We start from the raw sequence: 20379 nt of genomic DNA, 5'->3' as shown, positions 1-20379 counted from the left end.
ATTTCAGAAATTTAACTCCCATAATACAGATTAAAAGGGATACTCTTTACAATATTCCTCTTGAGTGTTTTGTGAATAGTTTTATTACCCTTAATTTTACTGACTTGCATTAATATCTTCTTGACTTTTTATTGATTTTGTTCTTAGAATTTAATTTGCCTGGGAGGATTTACAGTGTGATTCTCTTACATGCTCTGTATCTTATCCATCATGGCTAGTACTGGGCTTAATTTGTTGTGAATTATATTTATCACCTGATATATAAAGTTGTAAGGCAGAAGCTTCTTTGAACATTTTGAATTACTATAAAAAACGCTGTTTCCTTATTAACACAATTGCAGAACTTGTTGGAGATAAGATTTACTTTGCATCATTGCATTTCTTTTTCTTACTCTTCTCTTACACTAAATGAAATTCCCTTCATTCCCAAACAGAGTGATGTTCAGTTGTTGTTTTGCTTTTATTAATTGGTCCATGACTCCTAGAGGTACTTGCTTCACTCTTATCGATGCAAAGTGAATTCTACCTATGTTGTGTTTTTCTAAATGCTCTAATTATTATTATTAATGCTCTAATTATTTAATTAAATATTAGAAGAGAAAACCAAAGCTTCCAAATTCTATGCATAAGTAAATTTCTCATTGCTGGAAAAATATGATGTTCTAAATAGTCTTTTCTCAAAAACAGAAACTGGAAGCAGAATAAAGAGGACATGCCATATTCACTTTGTGATATTAAGCAGAAGCTGATCTCACATGTGGACATGCATAAAGGTGGGAGAAGGTGGGCTTTTAGAACAACAGTTCTGGAGACAAAGGCTTTCTACATTTTGGACTAAGATTCAGATCCAGAATCTTGTAAAATAGAAGGATTTTCACCCATGCTTGAAGATAAAATATTAAGTCCTGAAAATCTTCCCCCCATTTTCTTTCAATGTAAAATCTCCAAATGATTTTATTTCCTTTGGCTTTTCACATCATCTTATTTTGGTTATTTGTCACCTCATTTTTCCTTGATTACAATGTCCTCTGTTGATCTCCTCTATCTCCTGTAGTTTTCAAAAGGTGAAAAAAATCAAATTTAATTTCATACCACATGGAAGGATTTTCACTTGCTGGAGGAGGAAACCTTTAATCCTTTTAATGTGTATAAAAATAGACACGTACAAAACTGTTGAGTTATAGAATGCACATAATCCTATAAGTGCTCTCTGATAGAATCCATTTCCAGAGTAGAAACACATGGAATTTTCAAAGATATCCTAACACATGTATGATTTAAAACTGATCCTGATAGCCTTGTTAGTCTTCATGTAAACTCTAAAGTAGGCATTAATTTTCATTACTACCTGTATGATTTTTACTCCCTCTTAACACTTGTGACTGAGAAGCAATTTCCTCTGTGGACACTGTGTGAGAAAATGCTTGTTCAGAAGTGCTCCACACACGAGTTATGTCATTAAAACAAGAAGAAAAAAGAGCTCATAGCTGAGTTTGACTTCTAAGTATTTCTCTTTTCCGGATATCAATATCTCTGTTCAATTATGGCATCAAACTGGGGAGCCAGACTGGGAAGGCAGGCCTGGTGTGCTCCAGCAATTCTCCTGCCTCAATGATGGGCAGCAAGGTGGTGGGCACCCTGTTGAGCCCCCTGCCTTGTCCCACCATGTAGAAATACCCTTGCAGATGCTTCAGAGCTTTTCAGTTATATTAACCATAACTTCCTAATGTAGTATGATCATTTATAAAAAATGTAACAAATCTGGGAGGTTTTATACATGGCCTTTGTTTCATATTTTCCTTTTGGAAATTCAGCTTTGCTAAATATGACAACTGGCTGGAATATTAGTATTTCATTATTTCTCCATGCACAGAATTACAGATTTCATATTGTCTAAGCAGAAGGGGTTTGGTATACTGCTTCTGCTATAAGGGAACAACAAAAAATAACGATATCCTTTCCTGTTTCTTGGGAGAAACTAGCCTTTGAGTATGGTCATAAAGTGGGTGACTTAAGTAGTTTCTTGTTGTGTTTTCTGCTTTTTTTTTCTTTGTTTATTTTTCTGATTTATCACTAAAGCACTATGAACCTGAGCATTTCTTTCACATTTTGAAAACTACAGGAAATACAGGAGAGCAGTAGAGGTCACTGTAATCAGGGGAATATGGGACAACATCTTGTACATCAGGCATTCTCTGAAATGAAATAACTTCCATTTTTTTCCAGCTTTTTTTTTTTTTTTTTTTTTAACAAAGGCTTGAGTTAAATAGTGTGTGCATGGCCAACAGCATCATGTGCAACATCATTGCACTTGGTAAGGATGAATTTGGTCCCCTCACTACAACATGCAGGCCAGTGCATGCAAAAAAATTTCCCTTTATCCAAGCATATCACCTTTCAGGCCAGAGAAAAGTTGTTACTTGGAGAACCTCACATTTTTCTCATTATAAATTATCCATTTACAAGCATTGATTTCATTTTATACTATTACTGAGGAACGGCATTTCAGTCTTTCTCTTCTTCACAACTCCTTTGTCTGGTCTGGATAACAAATGTTTTCACATTATCAGGATTTACATGTTGTTACACTCTCAATGTTACCTCTGCTACAAGCTGATTTCTTTACCGGATTCATTTGCCCACATAATTCAGGCTCTAAATTACAATTGATTTAGATCAGGGACTGACTTGACAGTTAGGGATTGTGATTCAGATTGTTAGATATTTTTCTATCCAATACTTATTTCAGCATTTGCCAAAATCAATTTTAAAAAATATATATCTTAAACCCTTTCATTAACTGATTTACTTTTGGCTTCCTATATGGATTCATACTGATCTAGCTGCTTTAATCAATAATTCATTATGCTCTGGAGTTAAATTATTTCTTTTTGGCTCCAATATGTTGTGATTACACAAATAAAATGAAATAAGGAAAAGGCAAATTTATGGGCCTAGATGTGTTGATTGAAATTAAATTGTATTTTGTTGAAACTGTTCCTATTTGACGTTGAATATCCCCATGGCAGTTGAAATGGGCATACTTTTTAAAAGTAGATTATTAGCATCTCTTTTGAGGCAGACTTGGCACACGAGTTACAAAGCAGAGCTGCAATTTGGCTTCTTTAGTTTGAGGAGCCCATGTGCAGTTTAGGGACTCTCATATGGGGGACCCTGTGGGATCATGTGCATGTGACTGAAATTTTCATCTGGAAGAAAATATAGGTCTGTTTGCTTCACCCCTCTTGTTTCAGTAAAAGGCTGCAACCCACAGCAACTTGGAAGGAACAATCAAATTCCAGGAAAGATGGAAGATCCTCTGTCCATATGGCATTGCACTCAGGTGAAGATCTCTTGAGTGTGGTTTCTAGGGATCAGGCAGGCACACAGTAGACCACTCAATAAATTCAACCATGTGCTTCATCTGGCAGTGGATATACAGGTCAAGGCAACTGAGGAGAGCAAGAAGAAACAGAGCAGAAGGAAATCAGCCTCACAGGAGACAGAGGCTCCATGATTTGGAGGAGAAAAACAATGAAAGATGGGGATAACAGACTCTTTGACATTACCAGGGTTCAGAAAATAAGCAATACTTAAAAGTGGTGATAATGTTTGTTTTCATTTGTATATCCTTTAGCCTTAAATGTTTTGACACCTACCTGCATCTCTGGTATTTGTTTGCTTCAGTGGTGACCTATGTCTGACCAGGGGAGTTTTGAAACCAAACCTCCCAGTATACCTTCAAGATCTCAAGAAAAGGCATTCTGAGGTTCAGGACAGCCCACACAGCTGCAGAATGTCCTAAACAGGTGCCATGCAGGACCTGGTGGTTGTTCCCCTCACCAGCTCTGCCCCTTTGCCCCACAGTGCCTGCCCCATAGCAAGGTTGCTGCCTTGCACTGCAGCTTGCAACCTGGCACAGGCAAGCAAACACACATTGCCAGGGAGCACTGTGCCATGGAGACCTAGGGTGTGTTTTGGGTAGAGAGGAGGCAGAGATGAAAAGCTGAAGACCTTTGCTATCAGGATTACATCACTTGTTAATGCACTTTTCGTTGTACAACAGGGCAGAGATTGCATCTCCTCTCAGCCCACACTATTTATTGCTGCTGCAGGATCACACCCAGACCTGAATTTTTCCTTTTTTTTTTTTTTTTTTTTTTTTTTTTTTTTTTTTTTTTTTTTTTTTTTTTTTTTTCAGATTTTGGAAGACAGAATCATCTTTTAATGTTCCTCCTTGGCAGGCACAGCATTAATCATCCAGTGGGCTGTTTGTCTTCTCCTCAATGCTGAGACTTTGAGAGGGATTCATCAAGTATTAGTAAGTCCTCTAGGTTGCTTGCCATGAGCTATAAAACTGCAGCCTGTAATTCCATGCTTTGGAAGGAATATATCTCTCTGTCTCAATATATGTTAAAAGTACATTTTCAAATAAGTAAATAACAAAAAGACAGGATATGCCCAAAATGTTAAAAATGAGATCCCAGTAGTTAGCTACCCATGTTATTCCCAATTACTTTGTGGAAACCTTTTTATCTCTACCCATTATAACACTTCTGCACAGATGTGCCAAACAACATAGGCTTGCCAGTGAAATAACCTCTGAGAAAACTGTGACATGAATTGTTGAGAAGCAACTTTAGGAACACACTGCCTGGTAGAAAAAAAATCCTTTGTCAGAACATAACAGATATGGCTTATCATACCTGATGCAAGGATGTTAGGAAAATACAGCCTCTTTGTGCTTATTTATTTGCTTGATCAACCTTCAAAAGGCAATTAAAAATTCTAATATCCTCTGATAAAAAGCCTTACAAAAAGGAGAATTAATTCAAAGTTCTCTATATGAACATGATGTATGCACGTTTATATGTGTGTTCACATATCACTGCAGAGATGAAGACATGTCTGAATAAAAAACACTGGATGCCTACATGTCTCTAAAGCTGGAAAATCAAATGGGGGACAATAAGGACTTCAGAGATAACTTCTTTCTGTAACTGAGTACAGTGTGGAGGTTGGAACTGTGATTCTGGGATCAGAGCCACAGGGTGCTCTGGGGAAAATATATGTATTTATGTTTTCTTCCTATAACATTAGTCAAGATCTTCCTGTCTCGTTTCATTTGTACAAAATATAAATGTAGGCATATTAAACAGTGCATTCTTAGGTTTATTCTACTTTTTTCCTTACTCACAATAAATCTTATCTCAGTGAAATTGCTGTTTAGACAAACTGCCCTGGAGGAGCAAATCAGCCTTCAGAGGGATGTGAAGAAGTCAAGTGAATTTTTAGTTTCTGATGGCAAAGTGATGCGATAACTGCCACTGTAGCATAATGCCAAAAACCTGGGGTAGCCAACAACCAAGATTTTACCCCAGGACCAGACAGAAGTGTATAGTTAGTAGGAATATTTAAGATGGTTTATATTTCTTAGTAGTGATTAGATTAATGCTCATATAAATTGATTAAATCTCTGACTGCTCCTGTTTTCTTTAGCCACTCTGGTAGCACACTCATTTTGAAACAGTCATCTTAAGAGGAGTCTTCACAGAACAGGAGCAAAATAATCCTCTCCCTAGGATGCAATCACTGCTATGAATATCCCATCATTGTAAAAGCAGCATGAGTCTTGATAAAATAAGAACGCTTTAAGGATGCTCAGTAAAACAAAAATGATTTGTCTATTGAGAAGAATATCATAACAGCCCAAATTAAAGGTCTCGAGCTTATTTTCTTTTACTGTTTTGAACTTGGTAACAGAAATGGTGGGGTTTTTTCTTTCTGTTTGTGTGGTTCATATCTCATTAGTAGTAAACAAGAAATCAAAAAATAGGGTAGTAAAATGTTTAAACTGGCATATTGGTCATTTAATGCAGTTTGTGTGTAGTTTCAGAAGGCTATAATACAAGCGTGACTACAGATTCGATACTGGTTATATATTACATTTTATGGTTCGTTATGTGAATAAATAACTACAATATTCTAAAGGTCAAATGTGAAAAGTAAGAGTCAAAAATTGCCAAACATATTTTCTTGGTTTTGAACATTTTGTTTGTGCTGTGTGTAAGTTGCCCTAAGGATTACTTTCTGTCCTCAGAAAGTCAACAAGCAAACAATGTGAAAATGATTCATATTAATTTCACAGAACACACCGCAATGCTGCTGGAATCCTTCTGTCTGCAGCAGAAAGTCGTATTTCTTTATCCTTTTAACAGAAAGCAATTAATATAGTAGAAGTAGAAGAAATATTGGTCTAGACTATTTCCCTTTTTTAAATTGCTCAAGCTACTTCTGTTCAATTGGTTTTATGAGTGTAGCTGAGAATTACTATCATACTTGACTATTTCATTAGTGATTCAATCCAAGTTTAGTACAAATTAGTTTAGACAAATGCAGAAAGCACTATGTGCTCCTGAGATTGATGCTGATGATCCTAAGTCCAGTATTTATGTCACTGCACCTTGTGTAAGTTGTGTTCTGCTGCAGTGGTACAGATGCTGGATTTGGTGTTGTGCAATTACAGATAGCCTTGAAATAAAGTGTCAAGGAGTGTTTTTGGAGGCAGAGGGGTGTTAAATGAGGGTCAGTTGCTTCCATGTTCAGGGCAGGAAGTGCAAAACTGAGTGGATGGATGCCCTTTTTCTGTAATCTCCTAGCTGGGAAAGACCTAGCTCAGCTCTGTACTGACTCAGCTGCCCATTGCCAAAAAGTGCTGGTGCCCTAAATGCAAAGCCAGGGCCCACAGACAGAGCTGATGAACACTAACAGGAGAGAACCGGGGCTGCTCTTGCATTGGCCCAAGTGATGCCAGCAACAAGGATTCACTGTGTGGATGTGAAGTCTTTGTGCAGTCATAGGCCCTGACATGTTTTAGAACAGGCTTTATTTGCCCCAGTCGCGGTAGCTGCGTTTCTTTAAAAGACATGGCAAAATCCTGATGTACCTTGCTGTTAACTTGACTTTTCTCCTCAAGAATACTGATGGAAGTTTGGTTTGGCTAATGATTTTTTCCTTTACAATTCTTTCAGAAAATAATCAGTTGATTTTAACTTAATTTAAAGAAGGTTTAGTTCAAACTCTGAAGTTTCACAGGAGTTCCTTCATATCCCTTATGGAAGTGGGTTCTTGCTGGCATTACCAACATCCATCACCTACTTCTGTCATCAGTAGAAGGAAAAGGTGTAGACCAAGTTTTAAGTTGAAGTAATGAGAATATTCCACAGGCTGAACAAAAGTCTTCTTCTATGGAAATTTATTTTCTCTGTGGGGTTTTCCAATGTAATTGTAGATTTATGCAACATTTACACTGGATCACAAGTCAAGAAGTACTACTTCAGACAAGCTTATTACAATTTCACATTGCCTTTCTACGAAGGAAGTATCTTTAATTTATCTTTGTCCATTTAAAAAAAAATTTTCCTTCATAAAAACTATATAAATGACATAAAATATGCATATATATACATTTTTAATTTATATAATATTTTAATGCAAATTTTTCATGTTGTCACAGCTACAGATTCACCAGCAAACAGCTTTTGAACTCTTTGTTTCAAATACCAGAAGTGGAAGACAGTATTCACTGGTTAAAAAACAATACTTCCATGCACAGTGAAAATTTCTTTCCTCATACAGCCATTGTTTTGGCAAAAGCAGAGCACAAATTTATCCACTTCATTCTTCCTCATGCACTCCGACTGAAAGTGTAACACAGCCAGTGAATATATTGCTAATTTGAAAATTAATCAGTTTTGATACTATGTCATATGTCTGTGTTCTGTCACATATATGCAACTTTTTTTCTACCAATTAACTCAAAAGTTCACTCTGTTATTTTTTACATGTCAAGACACTACCAGTGTTTTAAAATATTTCATATTAGAATATTTAAACTAGTTAAGGAAAAACGCTATCCATTTATTTTTCTACTACTTTCAAAGAGAAGAAACAGGTTCTTATAAAATGTTAAATAATGACCACACTAAAGTGGAAATTAACAAGAAATTTTATTTCTGCCCAAATAACTGTTTCTTTCAAACCAACAATACTACCAGCTTGAAACTTGTAATATCTAAAATATAGGAGCACTTAAGAAATATTTCTGAGTACTGATGTACAGTCTTTTAATTTGTGAGAAATTAGTAGTTAAATAGCCTTGAATAGCTAAACACCCAAACTTTAATGCTATTGTCATTGTTGATAACACCAGATGGCACTGTTACATATTGGTGTCCAAGTCCTCATTGAGAACAAATATTGAATCTTGAGAGGACAGGCTGGAAGCTGCTGTCCATCTTTGCTTTTGTGAGTTATGTTATGAAAAGCATGAGACAGTTAAGAAGAAGCTGCATAAGCAGCAGTTCACTCTCTGATTATAATTAATTCTTCATTCAGGGACTCAAGCATTGAAAAAGGACCATCAAGATTACTGAAAAATGGTTTGTAAGTAGCATTTGTCCATCTCTGTTCCTGCAATGTGTATAAATAGAATATGTCCACTCTCTGATTCATAACTTCTCCTCCAATACACATTGCTTTTTGCTTGACTAGGTTGACTGTCCGTTTCAGACATTTCCCATGCTGAGAGGACAAGGCAAATGCCATCAGTGTATCTGAGGTCTTCTCTAAGCAGAATTGTGCACTATACAATACCACAAACAGCAGTTTTTCCCAAAACATCCATCGACTGAGCAGTGTTAACAGTGAATATTCAGAATGGGCAGGACTTGGCTGTGCCATGCACCCGTGGAAGCTGGAGAATAATGGCATTTAGCTGTCATTCATCCAAACGGAACTTTCTATTCCTTGAAGGGGTTCTTGAATCAGTATTACTTCTTCCTTAAGATTTTGAGTCACTTACTCAGGTCTTCTAGGCTTGTTTGATGTGCTGAATTGAGTGCCTCACAGAGACAGACAAAACTCACTGAACTCAGCTGTTCCCTCAGAGAACATCTGTAACATACTGTGACATGAAGAGTAAGGCTTCTTTGAGCTGAACCTTTTTCAAGTCCTGAAGAAGACAGCACCCACAGAATTTAAGAGCCTATGCAGACAACTGCAGAGGTCACCTGTCACAAGCAGTAATCTTACCAGCTCTGATACTTTATCAGATCTCTGAGAGCCAGCTGTGATCTCACTTTCAGGGTGACTGAAGGAAGCTTCCTGCTCATAGAGGATACATTACTAAACTGCCTCCAAGTGATCTTTCCATTGCTCCAGTAGATCTTGTAGCTTGCCATTCTGCCTATCACAAATGTTGTTCAGTTTAATAAAAGCTACATAAATTACGTTTGGCTTTTAGAAGGCTTTCCAAGTAGGACAAGATCTTTTTTCTGAGTTGACAGTGTTCTAAATTGGAAAACAAATGATCTGTCTTTTTTTCTTAATAAACACCTCTAGTGACACTTACTGTATGGCAGATGCTTGTTTGCAATAACTGCTGCAAAAAAACCCCTCAAACACCTCACATGTCTGATAGGCCTACCGGACAGTTGTCAGCACAGGTGGTTCAATATAATATAATATTGTCAAAAAATCTGAGAAACTGAAAATTCAGACTTTGAGTATGTCAGAAAGCAGGTAGCTACCTGACAGCTTGGCTCTAATATGATGTCTCCATTTAGGTCTGTTACCTTATCTACCAGGATAGTAAGATTGGGAAAAAATTTTTACCAGCAGAAAACTGTTGCAAGTATAATTATTTTTTTCTCTGCATACTCAGAAGCTAAAGTCTGTTAAACACCAGTGACATCTGATGACCAATAGCAATCCAAATGCAGCTATTCAGACTGGTACCAACTCTCTTGATCAAACCTGAGGCAGTGGAAGAGGAAGGTTATGGGTGCCCCCTCCTTGGAAGAGTTCAGCGCCAGGTTGGATGGGGCCTTGAGCAACCTGGTCAAGTGTGAGCTGTCTCTGCTCATGCAGGGGGGTGGAACTAGATGATCTTCCAGCCCTAACCATTCTATGATTTTATGATTGTGGGAAATATGAAGTTCAAAACCTGCTGTCTATGTCTACTTTTCTTCATGTCAGGTTTCTCCAGTGTAACTGGCTGGATGTCTTAATCGCTTTCAACTCACCTATGAGTATAATCCAAAATAATGATGACTGGTCTTTCCAGGTATCAGTAACAGTAACTGCCAGTTGTTGCCAAAATAGATCAGAGCCTGTATGGCTGGTCATAATCTTAATAGAAAGACATACCACAGTGATCTGAACTGACCCTGGTTGGTCTGAAATGAAATGTTGATGAGTACTGTAAGTAAATAGGACCACTAAATATATAACAAGCCCGAAATACTATTTTGGCATGAAGAGGAAGTAGAGCAGCCAAGCTTTTCTGAAGCAGAGGCCTACAAACAGAATTGATTCATTATTTCAGTGAGTTTCTCTTTTATCCTGTAGTTTTCATCTGTTGTCAGACAAATTTTTTTGAATAGGTGCTCACAAAATTTGGGACTTTTAAAATGTCGATAGTAAATCGTCTTTGAAAGACCTTAGTAGACAGAATCAGATTAATTTGATGTATCTATATCATGTCAAAAACAAAGTTCAAACATTAGAAGATTTAGGCAGTGAGCAAAGTAACATCTAGTCCAAAATTGTGAACATCAAGTTACATGTGTTTTCATGTCATGCACTCAGTCTATGTTGCCTTCCACACCTGTACAAACTTGTTTTAGGTTTTTTACAACTAAAATTCATAGCTTTACTCTATTCACAATTTGTAAAAGCACAGGCACTTTCTCAATCATCTCTCCATCATTTCCAGGTCAGGATACTTCAGTCCAAGTTCTTTATCTAATAAGGAAGGTGGCAGCAGGTCTTCTGATGAAAGGCAGCCAGAACATCTTTATATTTTCTGACTGATACGCTATTACCATACTGGCCTGTTTGCAAGATCTTCTTGATTATTTTCACCACAGAAAGGTAAAAAACCTGGCCGGTTCAGCTACAAGATTAACAGTTTGATGGTACTGGTGTTTGACAGACACATTATCATGACATGACCACATCAGTTATATCCTGAGGGCTTGAATCAAGGTACAGCAGACAATCCTTTTTTTTGTCAGATCAAAAAAGTTACTATATTTTCATTTTATTTGATGCTGTGGTACTGTTCTTAATTTCTCACCATTGCCAGTCAGAGATGTATAGGACATTGTGTTTCCAGTTGTAGAGATAGTATACTTCCTAGAGGTAGTGTAATTGGAGATACTGTGCATGTAACTAATTTTATTTGCAAATAAGTATTAGTCACAGAACACATATTATTAGCCTCCACACTGGGAATTCATCCTATCAGGAATTTCAGCACAATATTAGAACAATTTGCCTAAAAGGCAATGATAACTATAGGCCAAAGCAAAGAGAAAATACCTCTATTGTTCACAGCAAAGACACAACACTGAGCAAAACACAGCCATCTTGGCAAGTTTTTATTAAGTGCTTGGAACAGTATTTTATTTTTATGGGACCTTTATGTGATATTCAGCTCATACAATCAGCTTAGAATAAAATCCAAATTAAAAAACTGCCTAATCTTAATTCAGATTTTAAAAATTAATATAAAAGTACAATATATCTCTTGTGTCTGTAAGGATGCTCCACAAAATGCCAGCTACACATTGCAAAAGTAAACAGTTACTCAGAACTGAGAAGACAGAAAAGGGTGTTCCCTAGTCTCTCACCTTTCTAGCCTCTAAACATTCAAGCAAGTCAAATGTTCACCGTTCATTTCTATTTCTTTGCATTGGAAGTTCTTTTGGAAAGCACTGTGAAATACTGTGGAAATTAGTTTTCTTGTATTTGGGAAAAAATCTATTAATGTTTTAGTGTTTACATAGTATATTTCTTATTTTGATGGTGAAAATTCCATTCCTTCATTTCATACAATGCATGGTCAACCAGCTTTGGTTTAATAAAAAATGATCTTTTTCCTAAGAAGATGTTAATATGAGTGATCTTGTATCTGTTTTCACTCTGTTCTGGCATATTTATAATTTTAATATTTTGTAGATATATATGGTAATCTGCCTTTTGTTTCTTCCAACAATAGAACACTTTTTTATTCTTTTTTTCTCCTATTTTTATAGGGGAATTTCTAGGCTATCTCTTGACTTAAAGACTGTTGCTAATAAAATGAGTTCTTGGTTTCTTATTTGGGAACATCATATTCTTTAATTCTTAATCATATTTCCCATTTCCTCAAAGAAAAGTTAAGCTTGAGATATTACTGGATTCCAGACTGTATTTTCTTTCCCCAAACTCCCCTGCATTCACTTTGAGAGCTAGTTGATAAAGTCCTCCAGAGCCTATCATGCCAAGCAAAATAGGGAAGTCCAAATGTAATGTCTTTTCTAACTTCCTAGTAATACAACTCTGAGTGAAGGATGCCAAAAAGGCTATTTTTTATCCACCAGATCATTCAAGCTTATCCCTCCAGACTCCCTCTCCTTAGAGCCTGTGGTTTGCCACTAGACAATGAGCTCTTTCAACACCCAAGATATTCTGTGTTGAGCATTGCAAATATGATTTGTGTGGCCACAACTACCAGTAATCCCTTTAGATTAATAATTTTCCAAAAATCCTAATATGACCATGTAAGATTTTTGCCAGACTAGTGGGTCTCTTCACTTTTGCTCCAGCCTGTCTTTCTATACCAGATCTGCCTCATGTCTCTGCTTCATGAGTCAACCCTTCTCCTGGTCATTGGCTTCTTCCCTACTTTTATGTGCATATCTTGCCGAGTGCTCCCAGTCTCTGCTTTGCAACATTTCTGAACTTTGCCTTAGGTCTCTGTACCACTTCTGCCTTGAATTTCCACTTTAATAATTCCACAGGACCATTGCTGAGTGCATGCTATTTAGCCTGAGTGCTAAAACTATCAATTTAGAAACTGACTTGTAGAAAAACCATGTTATTTGTTAGAATCATCACATAAATCTGTGAGTATGTTTTAGCGGTACATCACCACTTTCTAGAAATAGATTTAAAAACATACTTGGCCTGCTTTAATTAGGTTTAGTCTGCACATTGTACCTTCAAGAAAATAAAAACATGTAAATGAAATTCGTATAGAGTCGTATCACGGTTTGAATCAGGATCAACAATTAAACCAGTGACAATAATGCTCTCAATCCCCTCTCCCTCCCCCCCAGGTGGGGAAGGAGAGAGAGAATTAAGAGAAAGCAGCCAAAAGTAGCAGAGTCCAGATGCTGCTGCTGATGCTGTGATGCTAACAGTGAAGCACCAGAAAGAGTGGAGAGGCAAACAAAGACAGATTAATTGAATAGTCAGACTGAAAATAATAATTTTCATCATAAGAGGTAAATTATTAACACTAATGTAATTTCTGCCAGTTTGTGGGACTAGAAATAAGAATATGCATAGAAGAGAATAATAAGACAGAGAGACTTTCCAGATTGAAAACTAAACTACACAGCTTTAAACACTAATGATGAAAGACAATATGTACAATTATACACTAATGTGTTCAGGAATATGCAAAGCCCTATTGCCTCCCCCCAGCCCCAGCAACTCCCAGGGCATGTCCTGAACTATGAGCAATTCCTAAATGTCCCAGAGCTGCCGGAGAGGGGGCAGAGCAGACAGGAGCTGAGGGAGAGTGAGGAGGGTCAGGAATGCATGGGCCTGGGGATCAGTGGTGATGGAGAGATGGAGTCCTCCCTGGGCACGGGCCATGGATGGGAGAGAAGGGAAGAAGAAGCAGGAAAGGGCTTGACATCCATGATCCCTGACCTTATGTAGCTTACATAGACCTATGGAATGGATTAATTTGGTCAATTTTGCTGTCCCTCTAGTCCATTGCTCCCTATGGGAGGGTCACAGATACGACTCTTCTGCTCCTTTAGCTTCTGAAGTGCAGATTCAACAGGTAGAGCAAAGTGCCTGAAGTCCCAGCAGCAGTAACATAAACACTCCAGTGTTATCAGTCCACTGGCTGGAAAACTTGCTGATAGTTAAAAGAGAATTTACAGAAGGAAAACAAAAAAATCAATAAAAGGAAAATTGTCTTCATCCTGGCTCAAACCAGGACAAGTTGTATCTGTATAATTTCAACATACGCAGGATGGCTCTTCTGAGCCACTACAGCTCTCATTGGCAGTCCTAGCATCTTCCTTTTTAGATATGGATCTTTTATATCCTTACATCACAATTTTGCCAGGACAATTTTTTTTCAGAGCAGTAGTTTCTGCCAAATCTAATGTAAAGCCAGCAAATAGAAATGCTGTATATGTCTGTGAAATCTAATCTGCACCAAATTTTATTAGACAAAGAAGCAATTCAATGTAATTGCAAGGGGTTTTTTTAAATTATTTTAAACCAATTCCTAACACCCTGAAAAGTACATTCTTAAATTATTTTTTCCCAAAAATTTGTAATTAGAGTCTGTGTAGTGCTGAACCAGTGCAACATCTCTGATGAGAATCTAAGCAAGTCCACCTATGGAGGAAGATGATATTTTTTGCATTATCTACATGCACATTTTGTTTAACATTTTTATTATCAAATCTAATCCTGTGAAGAAAATCAGTCACTGTATCAGTCTTCACAAATGCTCTTCACACCTAACATATGACTCGCTCACATGTTCCCACCAAAAACCAGAAGGTTTTGTTTTCAAAGGGAAAGGAAATATGTACAAATGTAGTTCCTGAGAGAGCAAACAATTGCCCCAGGCTATTCCATCTTTCCCCAGCAAAGTAAATTAAGAAATATCTGAACTGCAAAAATAGTACTGACATATTAAGGAAAAGAATAACTTTATACTGAGTTGTAATAAAGGTATAGAATAACTTTTTGGGATAAGAAAAGTATATTTAGTGTGCATAAAATATTCAGACATAGAGATTAAAGACTCTATAATCAGATTAGGCAAAGTGTTCCTGTGGCAGTTCAGCCTTCCCTGATATTAGTCAGCTTTCTATGCAGCTGGGAAATTACATCAAGGAATGAAGGCACACCATGACATTTAAGTTTTGTTGGTGGTGGACCAGCCCTGAAGATGTCTGGTGTTGTAGAGTTTCAGTACCATAGCTGACATCTGCCTGTTCACTAGGGTTTGGACAGAGCCCACCAACCGTTTCTATGTAAGCTACCAAACATCTAACACCAAAACTATTCAGTCCAGGCCTGCTGTGTCAAACAGATTCTTGGGTACATGTGCATGTAATGAGAGAACAAGTACACAAATCTGGAGAACCATTACTTGGCTGCTAACACACTCTTGGCTGTTCAACACTGGCAGTGTTGCCAGGAGCAGACTTGCTTCTTTATCGCACAGTCTGACAGTTCTAAAAATGTGAGGGATTATTTGAACAGTATTTCATTTTTCTTACCATTTCACCCTAGAAAGTACCCATCCAAGAGACACTCTTTTGATGCTTGCATTTTTGCTAATGCCTGTGCTGTACCCAAAATTTTTTTTTGGTGGGAAAACTTAGTTAAGACTGTTGTATTAGCTGGAAAACAAATGTTTCTATGCATATTCTTATTTCTAGTCCCAAAAACTGGCAGAAATTACACTAGTCTTCATAATTTACCCCTTATGATGAAAACTATTATTTTTGTTCTGACTATTCAATTAATCTGTCTTTGTTTGCCTCTCCACTCTTTCTGGTGCTTCACTGTTAGCATCACAGCATTAGCAGCAGCATCTGGACTCTGCTACCTTTGGCTGCCTCCCTCTCCCTTCCCAGAAAATGTTCCTCTAGGATCTGAATTACCAGACCTCACGTACCGTGTACATAAAAGACTGCTGTAGCAGTCAGTACAGTGTTACCAGCTGCAATGCAGCTCACGGTGTTTTGCAGAGTGGAGCAGACAATCAGAGCTGGAAAAGGACTGAATTTTGGACAAAAGCTTTCTGTTTTCAGTCTGTCATGGGCAAAGCTGAAGAGGAAGGTAGAACTTAAATTTGGAAAGACCTTGACAAGAAATTTCTGTCACATTTCTGTTATAATGTGACACTTTTAACATATTTTCACTCCTTTTTCATTCCTTTTTTGTATTTTAGTTATTTCTAAATTCTTTAAATACATCCAAAGCTAAATTACTTCATCAACAAATAATAAATAGATAAACACATTTCATAGATTTTTAAATGAAAATTAACATTACTCCTGCTTTTACTGAAATCCCTGAAGACAGTATGAGACACATATTTCACAGCTTAAAAAGGCACAGAAAGACTCAACAGTGATATTTTGGCAATACAGAGCACTAATCTGAGATAAAGGAGACTTTGAGGTGCATTTGCAATAAACGGAAAGTGAAAAAGTAGGGTAAGGAAAAATATATCCATAAAGATTTAAAAGAATTGTTATTAGCATTAGGAGCTGTTAACTCAATGAAGCTGCCATTTATGAACATCCCTGCAAGACTTACTGTAAGCAACAGCACCGGAATATCTGAGCACCAATGGATGAATTACCAAAGCCATTTCTTAATATTTTTTTCCAGGTTTTCTTTCTCAGTCCCATTACAGAAGGCATAAGTCTTGCAGCTTTATCATCTCTACTAGACAGTAAAGGGCAGATAGAGTAAGATGGTTCTTTGACATCAGCAATTCCCTCACAGTCCACAGGGGCATGTAGTACATCCTTGCTTATCATTTGAAAGGAGAGCAAACTGTTTGAGTGTTTTACCTAACCACAGTTCCCTCTGACTTTTCTTTTTGTCGGTGCAGAGGATGCTGGGGTTCTTGCCCCTGGCACTGACACCATCAGCCTCAGTAAATTACCCCAGCAGTTCAGAAGAAATAATATTGATGTCACCTTGCTGGGCACCTATCATACTTGAAGAGAATGGTATTGCTGCCCTTGCCCAGTGTGCTCAGCTGGAGTTGCCTCTGGACCTGGTTACTGCCCTCATTTCTCAGTCAGCCCCAAAGAAAGCTCTAGGGGATCAGGTGGTCCTGCCTGGGTCTCCAGCCCCTGGAGACCTCCTGGCCACCCCCACTGCCAGCAATGCCAGTTCTGGGCCACTGGCTGAAGCCTCATGGCTCTTTCCCATTTAAGATGTTAGTAAATGCTGCACTTGAATTGTCCAGAGACAAGCTTGTCCTCCATCTGCTTTGCCTCTCTGACATCTACCAAAGAGCTGAATGTAATTTCTTTTCACCTGTCCGTTTGGTGAATTGTCTCTCAGTCAACATCACAGAGTTCAAAGTGTTTTGTCCTGCCCAAAGTCATGAGTGCTGGGGACATGACAGACATGAGTAGAATCCACTGGCCATCAGCATGTATGTTCTGCACAAAATATACAAGGCACAAGGGACTTAAATGAAAAGGCCTGGAAAGTCTTTTATCGAAAACTTTGATGATAAAGACAATTTAGCTATGTGCCACATTAAACACATTTTCATACAGAGTAGGTTTAACTCAATTTATGATTTATACTCAAGGAGATCTCTTTGATATTTAGATCAAGCTTTCACCTCTGAGTAACAGGAATTTTTTAGAACATCTGACAAAAGCCTAATCTCATTCTGATTAAAGAAAGCGCAGAAAAGTGAAATCAGACTTAAACTGTTTGTAAATCATTACTGACTTTGATTACTTATTCTTCATTAATTTTGTTTTTTATTACTTTATGACCTAAATATCTGTTTCAATTATGTTTGCAATCCATACCTGTCATACATCCAATGTATCAGTGCATACACATCTAACACGTGTGCTTGAAGGAACAGTGCATAATCTGTTCCAATTAAATCTCCATGTTTGTGTTTGGCTATCACTATGTCCTGGGTCTGGCTGGAACGGAGTAGACTTTCTTCACAGCAACCTGTATGACACTGTGTTTTGGATTAGTGACCAAAACAGTGTTGGTAACACACAGATGTTTTAGCTGTTGCTGAGCAGTGCTTGCACAGTCTCGAGGTCTTTTCTGCTTCTTATACCACCCCACCAACAAGGAGGCTGGGGGTGCACAAGGAGTTGGGAGGGGTAACAGTTGGGACAGCTGACCCCAAGTGACAAAACTGACATCCCATTGTATATGATTCTGTGCTCAACAATACATTTTGGGGAAAGCAAGAGGAAAGGATGACACTGGGAGTTGTCTTCCTAGTCACCATTACGTGTGATGGGGGCCGGTTTTCCTGAAGATGGCTGAACACCTGGATGATAATAGGAAGCAGTAAATAAATTCCTTGTTTTGCTTTGCCTGTGTGTGCAGCTTTTGCCTTACTAGTTAAACTGTCTTTGTCCCAACCCATGAGATTTCTCACTTTTACCTTTCCGATCCTCTCCCCCATCCTACTGGGAAGAGAGTGAGCGAGCTGCTGGGTGATACTGAGCTGCTGACCAGGGTTAAACCATGACATACTATGGCAAGAGAAATCTTTATTAAAATATATTTAATTTTTGAAATTATTTGGGATGCAGTTACTTTAAAAATTCTTGTTTCATGTATGGGGCTTGCAAGACACAAGACACAGTTTTTTTTCTGGTGAAGTAGCCCTGTGGGATACAAGGCTGGTAAAATAGAGGGATGAAATTCACCAGAGCTCATGACTTCCTTGGAAGCTTATTGCTTTAGACATCTATGTTTAGAAAGGAGACAGAGGATCCTCACCCCAGACTCTCAATATTCAGCTTTTCTTAATGACTCCTGCTCAGCATCCCCCAACAGCAGCATACAGTGAGCAGTCAACAGCTGTTAAAAACGCTTAAGCACAACAATCAGTAACAGTAACCATAAAACTTTTTAAAAATAGAGACAACTGTGGCAAATAATGTACTAGAGAATTCCTGAGTGGTGCCCAACTCCTTGTAACATATCTGTGTGTAAATTATCTGTGTGTAAATATCTACAAGGACAGGTCTGCACTGAACTGAACAGCAGTCATGGTGTTTCCATGCAGTGTTTACCTATCACTCTGTCCTGCTAATTTGACTTTGTCTGAAGTGTACTTATTCCTAACAATTCAATACTACAACCATCAGTAAAATAACTTAATTATCATTTATTTTCTTCAAGCATAGCTTAGACTCAGAACTTCTTTTTCTTTTCTTTTTTTTCCAATTTTTTTCTTTTTTTTTTTTTAACATAAGAAGTTGAAATTACTTGGCTGTTAAATCACTCCACTCTAATTTCATCATGGAGAAGACTGAAACAAGTGGTCTTTCCCTCAGAGGATTAATTTTCATTTATAAGTGAGTCAGCAAACTATGTGGCTAGTAAAATAATCCTATTCATATGAAACACCTGGTTTTGGGAGGGGACAGTGTTTTACACACAATGAAAAACATAAAATAAAGAAGATGTTGAATCAGCTCTCTGAGTACAACAGAGCTAATGATATGCTGATTATGCCAAATTGGGAGGTGCTGTTGACTCTCTTGAGGGACAAGAGGCCTCGCAGAGGTATCTAGACAGATTGGAGCATTGACCTATAATTAATGGGTTGTAATTTAGCAAGTTTAAATGCCTGATTCTGCACCTAAGATGAGTAATTCCAGGCAATAGTATCAACTAGGAGAGGAGTGGCTGGAGAGCAGCCCTGAAGAATGGGACCTGGGGGTGCTGGTCAGCAGCAGGCTCAGTGTGAGCCAGCCATGTGCCCTGGCAGCCAAGAGGGCAAACCCCATCCTGGGGTGCATCACACACAGCACAACCAGCTGGCCAAAAGAGGCCATTATCCCTCTGAATTCAGTGCTGGCGTGGCCTCATCTTGAGGGCTGGCTGCAGTTCTGTGACTCACCATTTAAGAAGGATGTGGAGGTCATTGAGTACATCCAGAGGAGGGCAACGCAGCTGGTGAAAGGGGAAGTGGTTAAGAAATTCGGGCTTGTCTAGTTTGGAGAAGAGAAGACTGAGGAGCGGCCTCATTGCTCTCTACAGCTTCCTGAGGAGGTGAAGGGGAGAGCGAGGTGCTGAGCTCTTCTACATGGTATCTAGTGATAGGACATGTGGGAATGGCTTAAGGCTGCACCAGAGAAGGTTTAGACTGGACATCAGGAAGCATTTATTTACTGAGAGGGTGGTCAAACACTGGAACAGGATTCCTTCTCTAGGTGGTTGAAACCCAGTGCCTGTCAGTGTTGTGAAGGACCAGGTATTTCCTTACACGAACATGAAATATCCTTTGAGTCAGCCGACAAAACTGACTTAAAACGGTGTCTCCACGCGGCGCTGAACCCCCTCTGTGTGTATGGGGGGGGAGCAGCTGCTGCAGGGGAGGAGCCGTGGCCAGAAGCAGGGGCAGGACTAGGTCCCGTCTGATTGGCTGAAAAGCCCGGAAATGCAAAACTGGCGCCGAAGAACCCCATGAGAGAGGCAGCGCGACACGCCTCTCTCTCTCTCTCGCTCTCTCCTCGTGTGTTCGAGGCGGTCGTCTACACA

The sequence above is a fragment of the Chaetura pelagica genome, unplaced genomic scaffold, assembly GCF_000747805.2.
Source record: "Chaetura pelagica isolate M959 unplaced genomic scaffold, ChaPel_1.0 scaffold266, whole genome shotgun sequence".
Lineage (NCBI taxonomy): Eukaryota > Metazoa > Chordata > Aves > Apodiformes > Apodidae > Chaetura > Chaetura pelagica.
The sequence above is the reverse complement of the archived record's forward strand: the minus strand, read 5'-3'. Positions refer to the sequence as shown.